This window comes from Arachis hypogaea, chromosome 7, assembly GCF_003086295.3.
Source record: "Arachis hypogaea cultivar Tifrunner chromosome 7, arahy.Tifrunner.gnm2.J5K5, whole genome shotgun sequence".
NCBI lineage: Eukaryota > Viridiplantae > Streptophyta > Magnoliopsida > Fabales > Fabaceae > Arachis > Arachis hypogaea.
The window spans coordinates 49,574,053-49,596,503 of record NC_092042.1 but is presented as its reverse complement, the minus strand read 5'-3'; the positions used below and the strand labels follow the sequence as shown (position 1 = coordinate 49,596,503).

Genomic DNA, 22,451 nt, shown 5'->3' with positions numbered 1-22,451 from the left:
AACTCCTGGACATGGCCTTATATGATGGCACGGCAGATCCAGCCATCACCTCAGTAATTTTAAAAGTCGAATGTACCTCACTGATGCCTCAGACGCAGTCCGCTATAAAGCCTTCCCGACTACCTTAACAAAAACAATGATTAAGTGGTTCGACAATTTACCCCCAGGTCCATCTCAAGCTTCGACGACCTAGCCAAGAAGTTTCTAGCCAGATTCTCTATCCAGAAAGTCAAAACCAAGCACGCCCCAAGTCTATTAGGAATCAAACAAGTAGATCGGGTAAGTCTCCGCAACTACATGGAAAGATTCAACAAGGCATGTCTAGACATACAAAGTTTGTCCACAGAAGCGGCCATCATGGGCCTCATCGATGGCCTACGAGAAGGGCCCTTTAGCCAATCCATATAAAAAAAGCATCCCACATCTCTAAATAAGGTACAAGAACGAGCAGAGAAGTATATCAACATGGAGGAAAATGCTCGACTAGGAGATATCTCAAAATTTGGATTCTCCTACTCCTCCCGAGATAAGGACAAAGAATCCAAGAAAAAAGAAGATTGACTTGGGGAAAAGATCAAAAGATACTACAATTATACCCCTCTTTGGGTATCCCTTATGGATGTCTATAGAGAAGTATGCCATACTGAAAAGATACCTCCAGCTCGACCACTTAAAAGTAAAAAAGGAGGAGGAAACCAGGCAGAATATTGTGAATATCATCGGATCTACGGACATTCCACCAACGAATGTTTCGACTTAAAAAATATCATAGAAAAACTGGTAAGAGAAGGAAAATTAGATCGGTATTTGCCAAACCGAGCAGACGATCCCAGAAAAAGAAGAAGGGATGAAGATGTCGGACAGGTAGAATGACCACCTCGTACACCCGAGAGACACGTCCACATGATACACAGAGGATTTGTGGGAGGCAGGATCTCCAAATCATCTTGCAAAAGACATCTTAAAGAAATATATCATGTTGACGGAAGAATGGAAACATCTGACATCCCCACAATTACTTTTACCAAAAAGGACGCATCCGGCATCATCCCAGGACACGACAATCTTATGGTCATCACTATCGTATTGGCGAATACAAATCTCCACCGCACACTGATAGAGCATATCCGAACAGCCTGTTCGGACTGGGAGACACCCCAGTTCAACCACTTGGATACGTCACACTACACATGACCTATGGAAAAGGAAACCAGTCAAATACACTCAAAATAGACTACATTGTGGTCGACGTAAGCTTGGCTTACAATGCTTTAATAGGTCGGACAACATTGAATCAGCTCGGCACAGTAGTCTCGACTCCACATCTATGCATGAAGTTCCCAACTACAGAAGGAATAGCTACAATAAAAGCAGACCAGAAGACGGCGTGCCTGGTGCACGAAATTGTGATCTCAATGGCGCCAACAACTTGGTACGCATAATTGTAATATCACTCTTTTTCACAACTTCGCACAACTAACCAGCAAGTGCACTGGGTCGTCCAAGTAATAAACCTTACATGAGTAAGGGTCGATCCCACAGAGATTGTCGGTATGAAGCAAGCTATGGTCATCTTGTAAATCTCAGTTAGGCGGATTCTAATGGTTATAATGGTTTTCGAATATAAAGATAAATAAAACATAAAATAGAGATAAAGATACTTATGTAATTCATTGGTGGGAATTTCAGATAAGCGCATGGAGATACTGTGTTCCTTCTAAATCTCTGCTTTCCTACTACTTTCATCCAATCATTCTTACTCCTTTCTATGGCAAGCTGTATGTTGGGTTTCACCGTTGTCAACGACTACCTCCCGTCCTCTCAGTAAAAATGGTCCAAATGCGCTATCACAGCACGGCTAATCATCTGTCGGTTCTCGATCATGTTGGAATAGAATCCAGTGATTCTTTTGCGTCTGTCACTACGCCCAACATTCGCGAGTTTGAAGCTCGTCACAGTCATCCCATCCCAGATCCTACTCGGAATACCACAGACAAGGTTTAGACTATCCGGATCTCAGGAATGGCCGCCAATAATTCTAGCTTATACCACGAAGACTCCGATCTTTCGGAATGGAGGCTAATAGATACACGCTCAATCTAAGGTAGAACATAAGTGGTTGTCAAGCACGCGTTCATAGGTGAGAATGATGATGAGTGTCACGGATCATCAGATTCATCATGTTGAAGTGCAGCGAATATCTTAGAATAAGAATAAGCTGAATTGAATAGAAGAATAATAGTAATTGCATTAATACTCGAGGAACAGCAGAGCTCCACACCTTAATCTATGGTGTGTAGAAACTCCACCGTTGAAGATACATAAGTGAAAATAAGGTAGGCATGGCTGTGAGGCCAGCCCCCAATGTCTAAGGACTAACAATAATCAAATATGTTTCAAAAGCTCGTGCAAAGATTTTTCAAAAGATGATAAAAAGTCTTATTTATACTAGACTAGTTACTAGGGTTTATAGAAATAAGTCTAAGTGCAGAAATCCACTTTCGGAGCCCCCTTTGGTGTGTGCTTGGGCTGAGCTTGAGCTTTACACGTGCAGAGGCTTCTCTTGGGGTTAAACGCCAAGTTGTAACGTGTTTTTGGCGTTTAACTCTGGTTTGTGACGTGTTTCTGGCGTTTTACTCCAGAATGCAGCATGAAACTGGCATTGAATGCCAGTTTGCGTCGTCTAAACTTGAATAAAGTATGAACTATTATATATTGCTGGAAAGCCCTGGATGTCTACTTTCCAACGCAATTAAGAGCGCGCCATATGGAACTCTCTAGCTCCAGAAAATCTATTTCGAGTGCAAGGAGGTCAGAATCCAACAGCATCTATAGTCCTTTTTCAGCCTCCTATCAGATTTTTTTTACTCAGGTCCCTCAATTTCAGCCAGAAAATACCTAAAATCACAGAAAAACACAAAAACTCATATTAAAGTCCATAAATGTGAATTTTTCATAAAAACTAATAAAAACATCCCTAAAAGTAGCTAGATTCTACTAAAAACTACCTAAAAATAATGCCAAAAAACGTATAAATTATTCGGTCATCACAACACCAAACTTAAATTGTTGCTTGTCCCCAAGCAACTGAAAATCAAATAGGATAAAAGAAGAAAATATACTATAAATCCCAAAATATCAATGAATATTAGTTCTAATTAGATGAGCGGGACTTGTAACTTTTTTCTTCTGAACAGTTTTGGCATCTCTACTTTAGCCTTAGAAGTTTAGAATGATTGGCATCCATAGGAACTCAGAGTTCAGATAGTGTTATTGATTTTCCTAGTTAAGTATGTTGATTCTTAAACACAGCTACTTTTATGAGTCTTGGCCGTGGCCCTATGCACTTTGTTTTCCAATATTACTACCGGATACATAAATGCCACAGACACATGACTGGGTGAACCTTTTCAGATTGTGACTCAGCTTTGCTAAAGTCCCCAGTTAGAGGTGTCCAGAGCTCTTAAGCACACTCTTTTTGCGTTGGATCACGACTTTAACCACCCAGTCTCAAGCTTTTCACTTGGACCTTCATGACATAAGCACATGGTTAGGGACAGCTGGATTTAGCCGCTTAGGCCTGGATTTTATTTCCTTGGGCCCTCCTATCCATTGATGCTCAAAGCCTTGGATCCTTTTTACCCTTGCCTTTTGGTTTTAAGCGCTATTGGCTTTTTCTGCTTGTTTTTTCTTTTTCTTTCTTTAAATTTTTTTTGCCACTTCTTTTTTTTCGCAAGCTTTGTTCTTCACTGCTTTTTCTTGCTTCAAGAATCAATTTTATGATTTTTCAGATCATCAATAACATTTCTCTTTTTCATCATTCTTTCAAGAGCCAACAATTTTAACATTCATAAACGACAAGATAAAAAATATGCACTGTTCAAGCATTCATTCAGAAAACAAAAAGTATTGTCACCACATCAATATAATTAAACTAATTTCAAGGATGAATTCGAAACTCATGTACTTCTTGTTCTTTTGTATTAAAAACATTTTTTATTTAAGAAAGGTGAAGGATTCATGGAATTATTTATAGCCTTAAGACATAGTTACTAAATAGTAATGATCATGTAGTAAAGACTCAAAACATAGACAAACATATAGCTCAAAAACCAAAAAACAGAGAGATAAAAATAAGGAAGTTAAGGAATGAGTCCACCTTAGTGATGGTGGCGCCTTCTTCTTGAAGGACCAATGGTGTTCTTGAGCTCCTCTATGTCTCTTCCTTGCCTTTGTTGCTCCTCCCTAATAGCTCTTTGATCTTCTCTAATTTCATTGACAATGATAGAGTGCTCTTGGTGTTCCACCCTTAATTGGTTCATGTCATGACTCAATCCTTCTAGAGAAGTGTTGAGTTGTTCCTGAAGAACTGAAGATCGATGGTCTAGAAGTTATAATAAATTCTCGTTGCAAGTATAGTTTCTAAACCAAGCAATCAACCTTTCTTACAAACGTTTTGGTTGTCACAAGTAACAAACCCCTAAATAAATTGATAACCGAAGTATTCAAACCTCGGGTCGTCTTCTCAAGGAATTGCATGGAGGTATGTTCTTATTATTGGTTATGAGTCTTGTAAATTGGGGGTTTTGAAAGTAAGGAACAAGTATGTTAAATGACAAGAAAAAATAAAATAGTAATGATACAATAAGCTCTTGGCAAGGTATTAGAATTGTAATTCCTATCCTAGTTATCCTTATCAGGTGTGATGAGAATTGGGTTTTAATCCCACTTAGTTATCCTTTATTAAACAAAGAAAGGTCAAGTAGACTAATTAGCTTGATCCTCAAGTCCTAGTCAATCCTTGTGGGAGGACTAGCTTTAGAGCGATTTAGATCAATTAGAATCTGCCAATTTCAACCACTGCTGAGTTTGACAACTCAAGTGTTAGCAATTACCTAACTAAAGCCAAAATGGGGAAAAATCTAAATTATTTATATAAATGAAAGAAAACAATCATGAGTCTGAAAATACTTCAAATTGTATTAGTTAAGAAAATCATAACATGAATGGTTCATAAGCCAATTTGGCAACATAAGTCATTAATAAATAAAAGCATTAAAGTATCTCAAAGTAGAAGAGAAGTCAAAATAAAAGAATATTGAACCTGGAGCTCAGAAGAATTGTAAGTTGAAAATAATAATAAAGCCTAAATCCTTTAAGAGGAATCCTAATCCTAAATCCTAAGAGAGATGAGAGAGCCTCTCTCTCTCAAACTACATCTAAATTATGAAAAGTGAATTATGAGTCTGATCTGAAGTGTCCCCCTTCATTCCTTCACTTTGCAGCCTTTAATCTGTATTTTTTGGGCTTGAAATTGGGCCGGAAATAGCCCAGGATTCGCTGGAAACGAATTCTGCCACGCTGATTTTCGCAGATGCAACGCGTCCGCGTGGAGCATGCGTTCGCGTTGCCTAACTATATAGCCACTATGGCAAATTATATATCAAATCGAAGCCCCGGACATTAGCTTTCCAACTCAACTAGAACCGCATCATTTGGATTTCTGTAGCTCAAATTATGGTCATTTTAGTACGAGAGGGTCAGGCTGACAGTTTTGCAGTTCCTTCAACTTCTTGTATTCCTTCCACTTTTGCATGCTTCCTTTTCATCCTCTAAGCCATTCTTGCCCTGTAATCTCTGAAATCACTTAACACACATGTCAAGACATCGAATGGTAATAAGAGAAGATTAAACATATCAAAATTTAGACCAAAGAAGCATGTTTTCAATCATAGCACAGAATCAGGAAGGAAAACGTAAACTCATGCGAATCATATGAATAAGTATATGAAAGATTGATAAAATCCACTCAATTGAGCACAATATAAACCATAAAATAGTAGTTTATCAACATTCCCACACTTAAACATTAGCATGTCCTCATGCTAAGCTCAAGAGAAGCCATAAAGAAGTGAAGAGGAATGATAGAGAGTATGCAATGCAACCTATCTATGTGAATGCAACTACATGCAAAATATTTCTACCTACTTGGTTAAAAGTAAATAAGTTCTCTAAGACAAATATGAACCAAATTCCACTAATTCAAATCGTACAATAAAAAGCAAGTAAACTTGTAAGAAGATAGCTCATGAAAGCAGGGAACATAGAATCAAGTATTGAACCCTCACTGGTAGTGTATGTGCACTCTAATATCTCTAGTGTATAGGGTAATTCACTCTACTCTCCTCTAATCATGCTTTCTAAACTTTGTTCTTCATCTAACCAATCAACAAATATTTAATGTACCAATGCAAACGTCATGAGGTCTTTTCAAGGTTGTAATGGGGCCAAGGCAAAGGTGAGGATATATGTATGGTTAAGTGAGCTATAAATTGAATATTTGAGTAACCTGAGCTATCACCTAACATACATACATTCTATATAACTTCTAAAATCATGCCTAGCTACCCATAATTTTCACTTTTGTATCACATACTCATGTATAAACTTTTCTTTTAATTGTGTCACATATGCATTGATCTTTTATTAACTTAAAATTGGGGTAATTTTGTCCCCTTATTTATTTATTTATATTATATATATATATTGTTTTTTTTCTTTTTTTTTATAGAGACATAAAAACTAAAATAACATATCAACGCATATGAAATTTTTAATTTTCTATTTTACATGAGTAGATACTCAAATTTTTCAATATTCAGAATTAGAAACATGATACATTCCCTTATTAACCCATGTTCCCACAGTTTCCCCACACTTAGTTGATGCACAACCTCTATCTTAAGTTAACCAAAGATTCAATTGGGATATTTAATTTGTTTTTCTACTTAAGGCTAGTGATGTGGTTATAGACAGAAGGGGATTAAAAAGCTCAGAGTGGCTAACAAGGGTGACATAAAAGGGTAGGATTATTTGGGATAAGTGAGCAAAAACAAGTAATGGCCTTAATCATATGCAAGCATGTAAATACACTAAATATTGGACATATAGATTGGAACAAAATAAAGATTACAATCATAGAGAAGAAAACACACAAGAATAAAAATTTATGGTTGAATAATGTAACCATGTAAATAAGCTCAAAATCTCATAGGTTGTGTGTTCTTTGACTCAAAAACCATGTTCCAAATACAACTTCAAACAAATTTAACACAAAAAATTTTGATTTTAAATTAGTAAATTTTTTCAAAAGTAGGGTCTTTAGAAGAAACTTATTATTTTTCAACCAAGTAGAATATGCATAAAATCAAACAAACATGCAATCAAATATGCAAATGCAACAATGAACAAACAAAGAAAACAGAGTATTGGTGTTGAAAAGGGAATAACTAACCCGTGGAGATCGGTATCGACCTCCCCACACTTAAATATTGCACCATCCTTGGTGCATACTAAGATGTGCAAGTGGATGGGGGTTGTTCCAACTGATGCCTTTCTCTATAGATTGTGCAGATTGACTTGCCTATCTCCCCATTAAGAAGCTTTTTTTCTCTCTCTTCGTGGTGGCCATCCTGAAAGAAGAGAAAAAGAAAGGAAAGTAACCCAAAAACAAAGATAGAAAACAAATAAAATATGGGTGTTAATGCCAAATACTGATGGTCTCAATTACATGGTAGCTACAACATGCAAGTGAAAAAATAGTGGAAGCACATGGCAAATCAATAGTGCAAAAATTGCAACAATAGGGAAGAGAGTGTGGGTAATGCAAGATAGTGTAAGTACATATCAATGCAAAAGAAATATCAGTATTATAAAATTTAGCATTGACTTATGAATAATAATACCCAATTAGAATAAAACAAGTCATGAAGTACCAGAATAATTCAAGAAAAGATGCAATAGCTGAAGAAGAGAATTTTAACACCAATGGAAAAGAAAAAGAAATTAAGAAAGGAGGAAGAAAGAAATAAGAGGGAAAGAAAAGATTTAGATATAGGGAAGAAAAAGATAAGATATTTGACTGATTTGGATAAGCTGTGCGCCGCTTGTGACGCGGACGCGTGAGTGACGCATTCGCGCGGATAGCGCTTCTATGAAATGACGCGGACGCACCATCCACGCGGTCGCGTGGATCGATTTGTGCCATTAGCGCGAGGGCAGCCTCGCGGTCGCACAACTCTCTGTTTGAAATTCATATTGCCAAATTTTTGGGTGATGCGATTGCGTGGTTGACACGATCGCGTGGATGGCCTAAATTTGAAAACGGCGCGGACGCGTGGGGCACGCGTATGCGTGGCAGGGCTTGTGCTTCTAGCATGAGTCCAGCCTAATTCTAGCTCAGCTTTCGGCCATACACCCTTTTTACGTCGATTTTGAGGCACGCGTTCGCGTGGGTGACGCGGACGCGTGGGAGGTGTTTTTCCCACATGACGCGGACGCATCATCGACGCAGTCGGGTGGACCAATTTGTGCCAAAGGCACGCCTCCAGCCACACTCTCGCGTGACTCTCTGTTCAATTTATTGTCTTCGCAACGCACATATGACGTGGACGTGCCGGTGACGCTGTCACGTCGCGTGCGAAATTTTTTTTGATGCAGTATGTAGAATGCAATGCTAATATGAATGTTATGCAAAATTCCAGGTTCAATCAAAACTCAAAAATAAACAAAACAGACTAGAATTAAAACTAAAAAAGGGACGATCATACCATGGTGGGTTGTCTCCCACCTAGCACTTTTAGTTAAAGTCCTTAAGTTGGACATTTGATGAGCTTCCTGTTATGGTGGCTTGTGCTTGTACTGATTCAGGAATCCCCACCAATGTTTGTACTTCCAATAGCCTCTGGGATCCCAAACTTTGCTTTTGCACCCGTCTTCTTGTTGGTTAATATTGTTCCATCCGGGTGGCAAGCAGTCTGAATTCTCACTAAAGCGGCCAAACAACTTCCTAGACCCAATCAGCTGAGCTCTACACCAACATTTGCATTTAAACTTAAAGCTTCCAACCATAATGAACCTTGCAGGACAATTGTTACCACTAACCATCTTCCTCTTAATCTTAATGCCACAAAGAGATCTAGGTTGACCATCCATCTCCAGTAGCCCATATTCAAGTGGAATTAGAAAGCTAAGGGATATGAATTTTACCCACTTGAATGTTGTGAAGGATGATGGCAACTTAGGGGGAGGGGTTTCTAATGAACGTGCAAGCTCCACTCCCTTGTACTCTTCTTTGACCTCTTCCACCTCTTTGCAAGCTTCTTCAATTTCAACCTCTTCCTCTTGGTAGCTTTCTTCTGATTCAATTTCTGCTTCATTGTTCACCAAGGGCATGGGAGGTTGTGCTTCTACTTCTTTAATATCCATGTCAAGTCCAATGGGAGAGGATTCAAATGTAGATAAGAATTCATTAATGATTGAATCCATCTCTTGATCATCCCTTTCAAATTCTTCAACCATGATATGCTTTGGAGGTTGTACACCCTCCTCAACATCAATTGCAAACGTCTTAGAAGGAAGCTCCACGACTTGAGTTTCCCATGGAGGTTCTGCATCTCCTAAGTCTTCAACCACTTCTTCCTCTTCAATGGCAGGCGTAGCTTCTTCCAATTGTTCCAATACAAAGTCGTGCTGCTCACTGTCCACTGGAGTTTCCAACTTCTCCTTCACGTCACGTTCTTCAGTAGATTCTTCACATGAAGCCATGGGGGTTCCTTGAATGTCCGAACGTTGGGAAGGTAATCGATTTATCGCTTGATCCAGTTGGCGAAGGGTTGTATGAAATTTTTCCACTATTTCCTTGAGACGATCCCTTGATTCTTGTTGTGTTCAGCTATCATAAGTACGATCATAGTGCTCTTGGATTGATGGATATGGAGATGGTGTATATTGAGGTGGTGGTTCTTGGGAGTAATAGGGGTGGAATTGGGGTGGTTCTATATATGGTTCATATGGCTCATAGGATGGTTGGTATGGTGGATATGGGTTAGGGCCATATGGAGGTGTTGGCAGAAAGGGGCTTGTGAGTATGGTGGTCCAAAGCTATGTTGAGGAGGGGGTTTATAGGCGTATGGTGGTGGTTGTTGATAATCAAAATAGTGCTCACCATAGCCATTGCCTTGATATGCATCACAGAATGGTTGTTGATAGTCCATTGGAGGTGGTTGTTGCCATGAGGGATGATCAAATCCTTGTGCTCCTCCCATCTTTGATTATTCCAACCTTGATGCTTGTTCTCATTATAGTTTCCATTTCTAACAATAACATTGGAATCAAACTTGAAGCCAAAGGGGTGAGAGTTCATAGTAGTAGGAAAAAATAAAAACAAAAACTAACAAAAAGAAAATATTTTTAAAAAGATATGATTTTTGAAAAAGGATAAGATAAAATTTTGAAAAAGATATAATTTTTGAAAAAAAAGATTTGAATTTTGAAAAATAAGATAAGATAAAAATTTCAAAATAAAAATCTGAATTTTTTTTTTTGAAAAATATTTACAATAACCAATAATAAGGCACACATTTACAATTTTCCGGCAACGGCACCATTTTGAAGAACTGAAGATCGATGATCTAGAAGTTATAATAAATTCTCGTTGCAAGTATAGTTTCTAAACCAAGCAATCAATCTTTCTTACAAACGTTTTGGTTGTCACAAGTAACAAACCCCTAAATAAATTGATAACCGAAGTATTCAAACCTCGGGTCGTCTTCTCAAGGAATTGCAGGGACGTATGTTCTTATTATTGGTTATGAGTCTTGTAAATTGGGGGTTTTGAAAGTAAGGAACAAGTATGTTAAATGATACGAAAAAATAAAATAGTAATAATAAAATAAACTCTTGGCAAGGTATTAGAATTGGAATTCCTATCCTAGTTATCCTTATCAGGTGCGATGAGAATTGGGTTTTAATCCCACTTAGTTATCCTTTATTAAACAAAGGAAGGTCAAGTAGACTAATTAGCTTGATCCTCAAGTCCTAGTCAATCCCTGTGGGAGGACTAGCTTTAGAGCGATCTAGATCAATTAGAATCTGCCAATTTCAACCACTGCTGAGTTTGACAACTCAAGTATTACCAATTACCTAACCCAAGCCAAAAGGGGGAAATCTAAATTATTTATATAAATAAAAGAAAACAATCATGAGTCTGAAAATACTTCAAATTGTATTAGTTAAGAAAATCATAACATGAATGGTTCATAAGCCAATTTGGCAACATAAGTCATTAATAAATAAAAGCATTAAAGTATCTCAAAGTAGAAGAGAAGTCAAAATAAAGGAATATTGAACCTCGAGCTCAGAAGAATTGTAAGTTGAAATAATAATAAATCCTAAATCCTTTAAGAGGAATCCTAATCCTAAATCTTAAGAGAGAGGAGAGAGCCTCTCTCTCTCTAAAACTATATCTAAATTATGAAAAGTGAATTATGAGTCTGATCAGAAGTGTCCCCCTTCATTCCTCCACTTTGCAGCCTTTAATCTGTGTTTTCTGGGCTTGAAACTGGGCCGAAAATAGCCTAGGATTCGCTGGAAACGAATTCTGCCACGCTGATTTTTGCAGATGCGACGCGTCTGCGTGGAGCACGCATTCACGTCGCCTAACTATATAGCCACTATGGCAAATTATATATCAAATCGAAGCCCCAGACGTTAGCTTTCCAACGCAACTAGAACCACATCATTTGAACCTCTGTTGCTCAAGTTATGGTCGTTTTAGTGCGAGAGGGTCAGGCTGATAGCTTTGCAGTTCCTTCAACTTCTTGTATTCCTTCCACTTTTGCATGCTTCCTTTCCATCCTCTAAGCCATTCTTGCCCTGTAATCTCTGAAATCACTTAACACACATGTCAAGGCATCAAATGGTAATAAGAGAAGATTAAACATATCAAAATTAAGACCAAAGAAGCATGTTTTCAATCATAGCACAGAATCAGGAAGAAAAACGTAAACTCATGCGAATCATATGAATAAGTGTATGAAAGATTGATAAAATCCACTCAATTGAGCACAATATAAACCATAAAATAGTGGTTTATCAGTTCCCAATAGTTGTTTGGAGGAAAATGCATCCCTTGAGACATCTCTGGGATTTCTTGATGATGAGCTTCCTCACGCGTCTCTTGAGATCCATGAATGGGCTCTCTTGTTTGCTCCATCCTCTTCTTAGTGATGGGCTTGTCCTCTTCAATGAGGATGTCTCCTTCTATGACAACTCCAGCTAAGTTTCATAGATGGCAAATGAGATGAGGAAAAGCTAGCCTTGCCAAGGTGGAGGGCTTTTCGGCTACTTTGTAGAGTTCTAGAGAGATGACTTCATGAACTTCTACTTCCTCTCCAATCATGATGCTATGGATCATGATGGCCCGATTCACAGTTACTTCAGATCGGTTGCTAGTGGGGATGATGGAGCGTTGGATGAACTCCAACCATCCTCTAGCCACAGGCTTAAGGTCCAGTCTTCTCAATTGAACCGGCTTGCCTTTTGAGTCTCTTTTCCATTGAGCTCATTCCACACATATGTCCATGAGGACTTGGTCCAACCTTTGATCAAAGTTGACCCTTCTAGTGTAGGGGCGTGCGTCTTCTTGCATCATAGGCAAGTTGAACGCCAACCTTACGTTCTTTGGACTGAAATCTAAGCATTTCCCCCGAACCATTGTAAGCCAATTCCTTGGATCCGGGTTCATACTTTGATCATGGTTTCTAGTGATCCATGCATTTGCATAGAACTCTTGAACCATTAAGATTCCGACTTGTTGAATGGGGTTAGTGAGAACTTCCCATCCTCTTCTTCTAATCTCTTATCGGATATTTGGATATTCGCCCTTTTTGAGCTTAAAAGGGACCTCAGGGATCACCTTTTTCGTGGCCACAACTTCATAGAAGTGGTCTTGATGGGCTTTTGAGATGAATCTCTCCATCTTCCATGACTCAGAGGTGGAAGCAATTGCCTTTTCTTTCCTCTTTCTTGAGGTTTCTCTAGCCTTAGGTGCCATCAATGGTTATGAAAAAAAAAAAGCTATGCTTTTACCACACCAAACTTAGAATGTTGCTCACCCTCGAGCAAAAGAAGAAAGAATAGAAGAAGAAGAAGAAGATATGGAGGAGAGTGAGAGAGGTGTGGGTTTCAGCCAAGGGGGAGAAGAGAGGGTAGTGTTGTGTGAAAATGAAGAAGGATGGAGGGGTTTATATAGTGGAGGGAGAGGGGTTTAGGTTCGGTCATTTAGGGTGGGTTTGGGTGGGAAAGAGATTTTGAATTTAAAGGTAGGTGTGGTTTATGGGGAAGAGTGTATGGATGTGATTGGTGAAAGGGTAATGGGGAAGAGAGATTGAGGTGATTGGTGAAGGGTATAATGTTATTGGATTGTGTAGAAGAGAGAAGTGGGGATCCTGTGGGGTCTACAGATCCTGAGGTGATCTTGTGGGATCCACAGATCTTGAGGTGTCAAGTATTTCTCATCCCTGCACCTTTTAGGCATTTAAAATGCCCTCTGTATGCAATCCTGGCGTTTAACGCCAGACTGCAGCTTGTTTCTGGCGTTAAACGCCCAAATGTAGCCTATTTCTGGCGTTTAACACCAGCCTGATGCTTGTTTCTGGCGTTAAACGCCAGCTTGGTGCTTGTTTCTGGTGTTAAATGCTAGACAGATGCTTGTTTCTGGCGTTTAAACGCCAAACAGCTCTTCTTCCAGGGTGTGCTTTTTCTTCTGCTGTTTTTTATTCTGTTTTTAATTTTTGCAATTGTTTTGTGACTCCACATGATCATAAACCTAATAAAACATAAAAGAACAATAGAAATATAGATAAATAAAAATTGGGTTGCCTCCCAATAAGCGCTTTTTTAATGTCAATAGCTTGACAGTGAGCTCTCATGGAGCTTCACAGATGTTCAGAGCATTGTTGGGACCTTCCAACACCAAACTTAGAGTTTGAATGTGGGGGTTCGACACTAAACTTAGAGTTTGGTTGTGGCCTCCCAACACTAAACTTAGAGTTTGATTGTGGGGGCTTTGTTTGACTCTGTATTAAGAGAAGCTTTTCATGATTCCTCTCTATGGTTGCAGAGAAAGATTCTTGAGCTTTAAACACAAGGTAGTCCCCATTCAATTGAAGAACTAGCTCTCCTCTGTCAACATCAATTATAGCTCCTGCTGTGGCTAGGAAGGGTCTTCCAAGGATGATGCATTCATCCTCATCCTTCCTAGTGTCTAGGATTATGAAATCAGCAGGGATGTAAAGGCCTTTAACACTACAAGAAAAAGGCGCATTTGTAACAAAAAATATTGTTACAAAACGTCAAAATTTTGAAACAAAAATTTTTTGTAACAAAAAAAGGGTCCATTGCAGTAAGTCCCATTACAAAAAGTTTTTGTAACGAAAAATGGAACTGTTACAATTCAAAGTAATATTTTGTAATAAATTTTTCTAATACAAAAAAACAAAAGTCATTACAAAATTGATAACAAATTTTAATCTTCAAAATATTTTTAGTGACAATATATTTTTTCTTATCATAAAATTTTGTTACAAAATATAACTTGATTTTGTAACATTTTTTTCCTTTAGTTACAAAACACTATTTATTTTGTAATAATTTTTTTAATACAAATTACACACATAATTTGCCAAATTATATTATTTTTTTAATTAATTAATATATTAACTAATTTACTCAATAAGTCAACATTTATATAATATATAATAACATAGATATTTCAAATATATTTCATTTAACTAAGATTGTTTTATAAATCTTCAACATATAAACTTTAAAGTACAAACTAACAAGATATATTGAAGAACCCTAATGAACTAGATAGATACATAGGACAAAAAAAATAAGAAATTATAAATCTCCAAAATATAAACTACAAATTACAAACTCCGTTCATACAGCTCCTTTCTCATGGAGAAACTTCTAATAAGTGTCACACCTAAAAAGACCACCAACAAAAAAATACTAACTTTAGTTAACAAATTTTGTTTCAATATGTATGTGACGCTTTTGTAGCAATGTGCATGACATAGACAGTTTCAAATAAATGAGGAACATCATCATACCACTTCAAGATATGTATCCTCAGGAAATACATTCATTATAAAGATCAAGCACTTAGATGCCGAAATATAACAGTGGGGTGAGCCTCAAGCATGAAATATTCTGCTCATCATTACATATTTAGTTATAGCAATATAAAGATCAATGACACAAATACTTACATGATCCTCAAAATCTAGGCGCCTTAAATTGATAGACAGATTTCTCATCAGCAGTAGCACCTAAACATGGTATGATTTGGTAAGTACTTCTCTAACATAAATTTATAACTTCACATTTCTAATATCTGTCCAAAGTCAATATTTCAAAGCCTTTGTAGAAATAAAGTTTCAATATCTTAACTCCATTTAAGGAGTAGAAATTATTTGTTTGAAGCAAATGGAAATGGACTGTCAAAAGAAATTATTCATTGGATAGTAAGAACACTGGCAAATATACCGTCTCAACATCTATAGGACTAAAATTAAATTAAATTAAAACCAGAACATGGTAACCATAGCAGTGACAAAACAGAACGTGTAAATGGACCAAATCTAAGGGAAAGATCAGACGAGTACCAAGGTAACCGAATTAGAACTAGCAGCAGCTTCAACAGTCCCACGTCAATACTAGCATTAATATTCAACCTAATTGTAGCAGAAAATAGGATAATAGTAGAGTAAAAGTGGAAGTAGCACAAGTTTAAGGAAGCGAAGGACCTAAACCGAAATAGAAGCAGCAAAGATACCTCCATCAGTGACTCTAACAGCAGCGTAGAGATCAATGGTGGTCACGGCGGCTTCCGACTAGCCCAGCACGGCAATAGCAGCAGTGGTGGTCTCCATCATCCTCCTTCGCATCTCTCTCTGTTTTGTTCTACTTCTCGACAACGACTACGCGGAATAGCAATTAATATCTAGGACAGGATCAATAACAATATGATGTCAATTAATGCAATTCTAAAAATTTGTCTAGAAAATTTGAGCTTTACTTGGCAAAGGAACAAAAAAATTTTCAACAACAAAAGATTTAGCTAAGTGATTTTTTAAGCAACACAACAATAAATTCAACTATTCAAGTATTAAACTCAACCTAATGATGTTATCCAGCAAAAAAATTCAACTCAATGATGTTTAACAGCAACAAAAAAATTTGCTCAGGTTCAGCAATAATTCTAAAATACCAAATACTACAACAATAACAACAACAACAACCACCAGTCCACCATCATAAAATTCTAATTTCAAACCCTAAGATACACTGAAATTGACACTGAAAGTCTGAAAGAACTGGGTCGAAGGGAGCTCACCTGGGAAGTTGACACTGAAAGTCTGAAACAATTCAAGAGTAACAACTCAGTCGATGGTATGAACATGTAAATAATTATTATTATTATGAATGAACTTTTTTGGGCATCAATCTAGCATCAACTAAATTAAGAACAAATTAAAAACAAAAACAAGTAATAATTTGAAGTTCCAATAATACTAAATTACTAATCAGAACAGGTAAAAAAAACAAGTAACAAATCAGAACCAAGGAAAAAAGATTAGACCAGGGTAGTGGCACTGAACTTGAATTGGGGCAAGACAATAGAAATTCCAAGGCTTTTGGGCGGTGACTGCAACGGCAACTATAACCACCACGGCATAGCCACACAAGCAGCAGTCCTAACAACCTCCGCGGTGGTTTTGGCGGCGGCAACATCTCCCCCAATACTTCCCACAACAGCTTGCAACTCAGCGATGGTCATGGCAGCAGCAAAGGACCCACTTCATCCTCTCTCGCTGTCCCCCTTTCTCTTGCGAAGAACTCTCAGCAATGGCAGAGTCTTTAAGGCGGCGTGGTAGCGTCAAACCCCAGTGGCGGCGAATAGGTGAGAAAATGGTAACGGGAACGCTTCAATCCCTCTCATCTGTCGCGCTTCTCCTTTTCTCTGTGTCATTCATTCTCTACCTCAATCTCCTGACACGGCGGCGGCTCGGCAGGAACGGTGCGACAGTGACGGCGACAGTCTAAGGCGACGGCGACGGAACACGACACCAACGGCTTCGTGACACTAGTGGAGTTTGGCAGCTTCTCACGTCTCCCTCTCTGCAACAGCGTCGACGCCCTTCTTCCTCCCCTGCTTCTCCGTTCTTCGCACTCTCTCTCTCTCTTTGGTACAACACGGCGGCGCGGTGGCAGTGATGCCCGCCAGCGCTGCCCTTCCTCTTCCTCCCTCGTTCTCTTCTCGCGGCTCCCCTCCCTCCTTTCCCTTTCTTTCCTTCTTTCTTTTCTGTCTTTTTCCCTTTTGATTTTCCCCCTCTGTTTGGGGTTTCTAGAATAGAAGAAAGGGGAAAGGTAATAGCACCTGGGAAAGGGAAAAAAAACATTAAAGTTAGGGTTTTGTTGTGTAAAAAAAAATTAGGATTTGTATAAAAATATTAATAAGATAATAGGATTAAGTAATAATTCAAATTAAAAATTAATATTAAATGATTATCTTTGAAATACTATTTTATTATTAATTTAAAATTTATTTTTGAATAAATACTAACTTAACAAAAATTAAATTAATTCTCTTTTATTTATAAAATAAGGTTACAAATTTATATATTAAAACTAAGGCGTATAAAATATTCATTATTTTTTAATTATATGAACTCAAAATAATAAATAGGATTTCACTCAATTTTTTTATAAAAATCTCTAAAATATAGTCTTAAATAAATATAATACATTATAAATAATTCATTAATAACTTTTAAAAATTTAGGGGTCTTACACAAACTATCATTAATTTGACTTAAATATTTTTAGTAAAATAAATTTTTTAATATAAAATCTTAAATAAATATAATAAATCATAAATAACTTATTATGTTAATTCAAAGTCTTACATTTAATATGTTGAAACAAAATTTTTTGTTAGTTACAAAAAATATTTGAATTTTGTGACAAATAAATAACTTGTTACAAAATATTATATTTTGTGACAAATCAATTTTTTGTTACAAAATATTTACAGCTTTTGAAACAAATACATATTTTGTTACAAAATATTTTCAATTTTTGCAACAATATAATCTTTTGTTACAAAACATTATAACATTGTGTAATAAAACAGCAATTCAATACGAAAGCCAACATAATTTGTAACAAAAGAAATCAAGTTGTTACAAAATATTGAAATGTTTTGTAACAAATTTTCTAATTGTTACAAAATATTCTTATTTTGTAATAATAACTAATTATTGTTACAAAAAAACTATAATCTGTAACAATTTTAAATTTGATACAAATTTTTTGTTACAAATATTCCATTTTCTTGTAGTGTAACCTTCACTAACACGTCCTCTACCATTCCATAAGCTTGTTTTATTGACTTGTCTGCCATCTCTAATGAGATTCTTGCAGCTTGTACCTCAAAGATCCCTAGTTTCTCCATTACAGAGAGTGGTATAAGATTTATGCCTAACCCTAGGTCACACAGAGCCTTCTCAAAGGTCGTGGTGCCTATGGTACAGGGTATTAAGAATTTACCAGGATCTTGTTTCTTTTGAGGTAAAGTTTGCTGAACCCATGTATTTAGTTCACTAATGAGCAAGGGAGGTTCATCTTTCCAAGTCTCATTACCAAATAACTTGGCATTCAGCTTTATGATGGCTCCTAGATATTGAGCAACTTGCCCTTCAGTTACATCTTCATCCTTTTCAGAGTAAGAATAGTTCTCAGAGCTCATGAATGGCAAAAGGAAGTTTAATGGAATCTCTATGGTCTCTATATGAGCCTCAGATTCCTTTAGGTCCTCATTAGGGAACTTCTTTCTGTCTGGGGGACATCCCATGAGGTCTTCCTCATTGGGATTCACGTCCTCCCTTCCTCTTTGGATTCGGCCATTTTGATAATATCAATGGCCTTGCACTCGCTTTTTGGATTCTCTTCTGTATTGCTTGGGAGAGTACTAGGAGGAGTTTCAGTGATTTTCTTACTCAGCTGACCTACTTGTGCCTCCAAGTTTCTAATGGAGGACCTTGTTTCATTCATGAAATTTAAAGTGGCCTTAGATAGATTAGAGACTATATTTGCTAAGCTAGAGGGGCTCTGCTCAGAATTCTCTGTCTGTTGCTGAGAAGATGGAAAAGGCTTGCTATTGCTAAACCTGTTTCTTCCACCATTATTAAAGCCTTGTTGAGGATTTTCTTGATCCTTCCATGAGAAATTTGGATGATTTCTCCATGAGGGATTATAGGTGTTTCCATAGGCTTCACCCATGTAATTCACCTCTGCCATTGCAGGGTTCTCAGGATCATAAGCTTCTTCTTTAGAAGATGCTTCTTTAGTACTGTTGGATGCATTTTGCAATCCATTCAGACTCTGAGAAATCATGTTGACTTGCTGAGTCAACATTTTATTCTGAGCTAATATGACATTCAGAGCATCAATTTCAAGAACTCCCTTCCTCTGAGGCGTCCCATTACTCATAGGATTCCTTTCAGAAGCGTACATGAACTGGTTATTTGCAACTATGTCAATGAGTTCCTGAGCTTCTGTAGGCGTTTTCTTTAGGTGAATGGATCCACCTGTAGAATGGTCCAGTGACATCTTAGAGAACTCAGATAGACCATCATAGAATATATCCAAAATGGTCCACTCTGAAAGCATGTCAGAAGGACACTTTTTGGTCAACTGCTTGTATCTTTCCCAAGCTTCATAGAGGGATTCATCATCTTTTTGCTTGAAAGTCTGAACATCCACTCTAAGCTTGCTCAGCTTTTGAGGAGGAAAGAACTTGGCCAAGAAGGCCGTGACCAGCTTATCCCAAGAGTCCAGGCTATCTTTAGGTTGTGAGTCCAACCATGTTCTAGCTCTGTCTCTTACAGCAAAAGGGAAAAGCATGAGCCTGTAAACTTCAGGATCTACTCCATTATTCTTAACAGTATCACAGATCTGCAAGAACTCAGTTAAAAACTGATAGGGATCTTCTGATGGAAGTCCATGAAACTTGTAGTTTTGTTGCATTAGAGCAACTAGTTGAGGCTTTAGCTCAAAATTGTTTGCTCCAATGGCAGGGATTGAGATGCTTCTTCTATAAAAGTTGGAAGTAAGTGTAGTATAATCACCAAGCATCCTCCTTACATTATTATTGGGTTTGGCCATGTCTTCTTCTTTTTCGAGATTCTTTGTAAGGTTTTCTCTTGATTGTTGTGCTTTAGCTTCTCTTAGCTTCTTCTTTAGAGTCCTTTCAGGTTCAGGATCTGCTTCAACAAGAATGTCCTTGTCCTTGCTCCTGCTCATATGAAAAAGAAGAGAACAGAAAAGGAAGAGGAATCCTCTATGTCATAGTATAGAGATTCCTTTATGTGAGTAGAAGAAGAAAAGAATAGAAGAGGGAGGAGAAAAATTCGAACACAGAGGAAGAGAGGGTTCAAATTTTTAGATGAAGAGAAGAGTTAGTAAATGAATAAATAAATAGAAGGAGGTGAGAGAGAGGAGTTTTCGAAAATTGTTTTTGAAAAAAAAGTTAGTGATTTTCGAAAATTAAGAGAAGAAATAAAATTAAAATTAAAAATTGAAACAATTAGTTAATTAAAAGAATTTTGAAAAAAGAGAGAGGTGATTTTTGAAAATTAGAGAGAGAAAACTAGTTAGGTGGTTTTGAAAAAGATAAGAAATAAACAAAAAGTTAATTAGTTAGTTGAAAAAGATTTGGAATTCAATTTTGAAAAGATAGGAAGTTAGAAAAGATTTTAGAAATCAATTTTGAAAAAGATATGATTTGAAAAAGATATGTTTGAAAAGATATGATTAAAAAGATATGATTGAAAATATATGATTGATATTTGTTTTAAAAAGATTTGAAAAGGAAATTAAAAAGATTTGATTTTTAAAATTAAAATTGATTACTTGACTAACAAGAAACTAAAAGATATGATTCTAGAATTTAAAGATTGAACCTTTCTTAATAAGAAAGTAAGAAACTTCAAATTTTTTAATCAATCACATTAATTGTTAGTAAAGTTTTCAAAAATTATGAAATAAAATTAAGAAAGAGATTTTGAAAATCAATTTTAAAAAAATTTTCGAAAATAACCAAAGGAAAAAGAAAAGATTTGATTTTGAAAAAGATTTAGAAAAGATAAGATTTTTAAAATTGAAATCTTGACTTGACTAATAAGAAACAACTTATTTTAAAATTTTTTGACTAAGTCAACCCAAAGATTTCGAATTTTTGAGTAAAAGAAGGAAAATATATTTTTTTTTGAATTTTTAATGATGAGAGAGAAAAATACAAATATGACTCACAACATGAAAATTATGAATCAAAACACATGATGCATGCAAGAACACTATGAATGTCAAGATGAACACCAAGAACACTTTGAAGATCATGATGAACATCAAGAACTTATTTTTGAAAAATTTTCAAGAAAAGAAAAACATGCAAGACACCAAACTTAGAAATTTTTTATGTTCGGACACTAACAAACTAAAAATGCATATGAAAAACAACGAAAGACACAAAACAAGAAAATATGAAGATCAAACAAGAATACTTATCAAGAACAACTTGAAGATCATGAAGAACACCATGCATGAGTTTTTCGAAAAATACACAAATTTTAAAAACATGCAATTGACACCAAACTTAAAAATTGACACAAGACTCAAACAAGAAATACAAAATATTTTTGATTTTATGATTTTATTAAATTTTTTGGATTTTTCGAAAATTTCTTTTTGGAAAAACAAAAACAAAATAAAAAATTTTTGAAAGATTTTTGAAAACTTTTTGAAAATAAAACAAGAAGAAAATTACCTAATCTGAGCAACAAGATGAACCGTCAGTTGTCCAAACTCAAACAATCCCCGGCAACGGCGCCAAAAACTTGGTGCATGAAATTGTGATCTCAATGGCGCCAACAACTTGGTACGCACAATTGTAATATAACTTTTTTTCACAACTTCGCACAACTAACCAGCAAGTGCACTGGGTCGTCCAAGTAATAAACGTTACGTGAGTAAGGGTCGATCCCACGGAGATTGTCGGTATGAAGCAAGCTATGGTCATCTTGTAAATCTCAGTTAGGCGGATTCTAATGGTTATAATGGTTTTTGAATATAAAGATAAATAAAGCATAAAATAGAGATAGAGATACTTATGTAATTCATTGGTGGAAATTTCAGATAAGCGCATGGAGATACTGTGTTCCTTCTGAATCTCTGCTTTCCTACTGCTTTCATCCAATCATTCTTACTCCTTTCTATGGCAAGCTGTATGTTGGGTTTCACCGTTGTCAATGGCTACCTCCCGTCCTCTCGGTAAAAATGGTCCAAATGCGCTATCACAGCACGGCTAATCATCTGTCGGTTCTCGATCATGTTGGAATAGAATCCAGTGATTCTTTTGCGTCTGTCACTATGCCTAACACTCGCGAGTTTGAAGCTCGTCACAGTCATCACATCCCAGATCCTACTCGGAATACCACAGACAAGGTTTAGACTTTTCGGATCTCAGGAATGGCCGCTAA

The 22,451-nt window shown here is 36.7% G+C and overlaps 1 non-coding gene across 1 annotated transcript; it reads left to right on the top strand.

The window, feature by feature from the left end:
- The first annotated feature begins 19,578 nt into the window (after positions 1 to 19,578).
- LOC112704384 (small nucleolar RNA R71) lies at positions 19,579 to 19,686 on the top strand. The gene has a single exon (XR_003155010.1). It is a non-coding gene; the product is annotated as a small nucleolar RNA R71 (small nucleolar RNA).
- Positions 19,687 to 22,451: the final 2,765 nt, after the last annotated feature.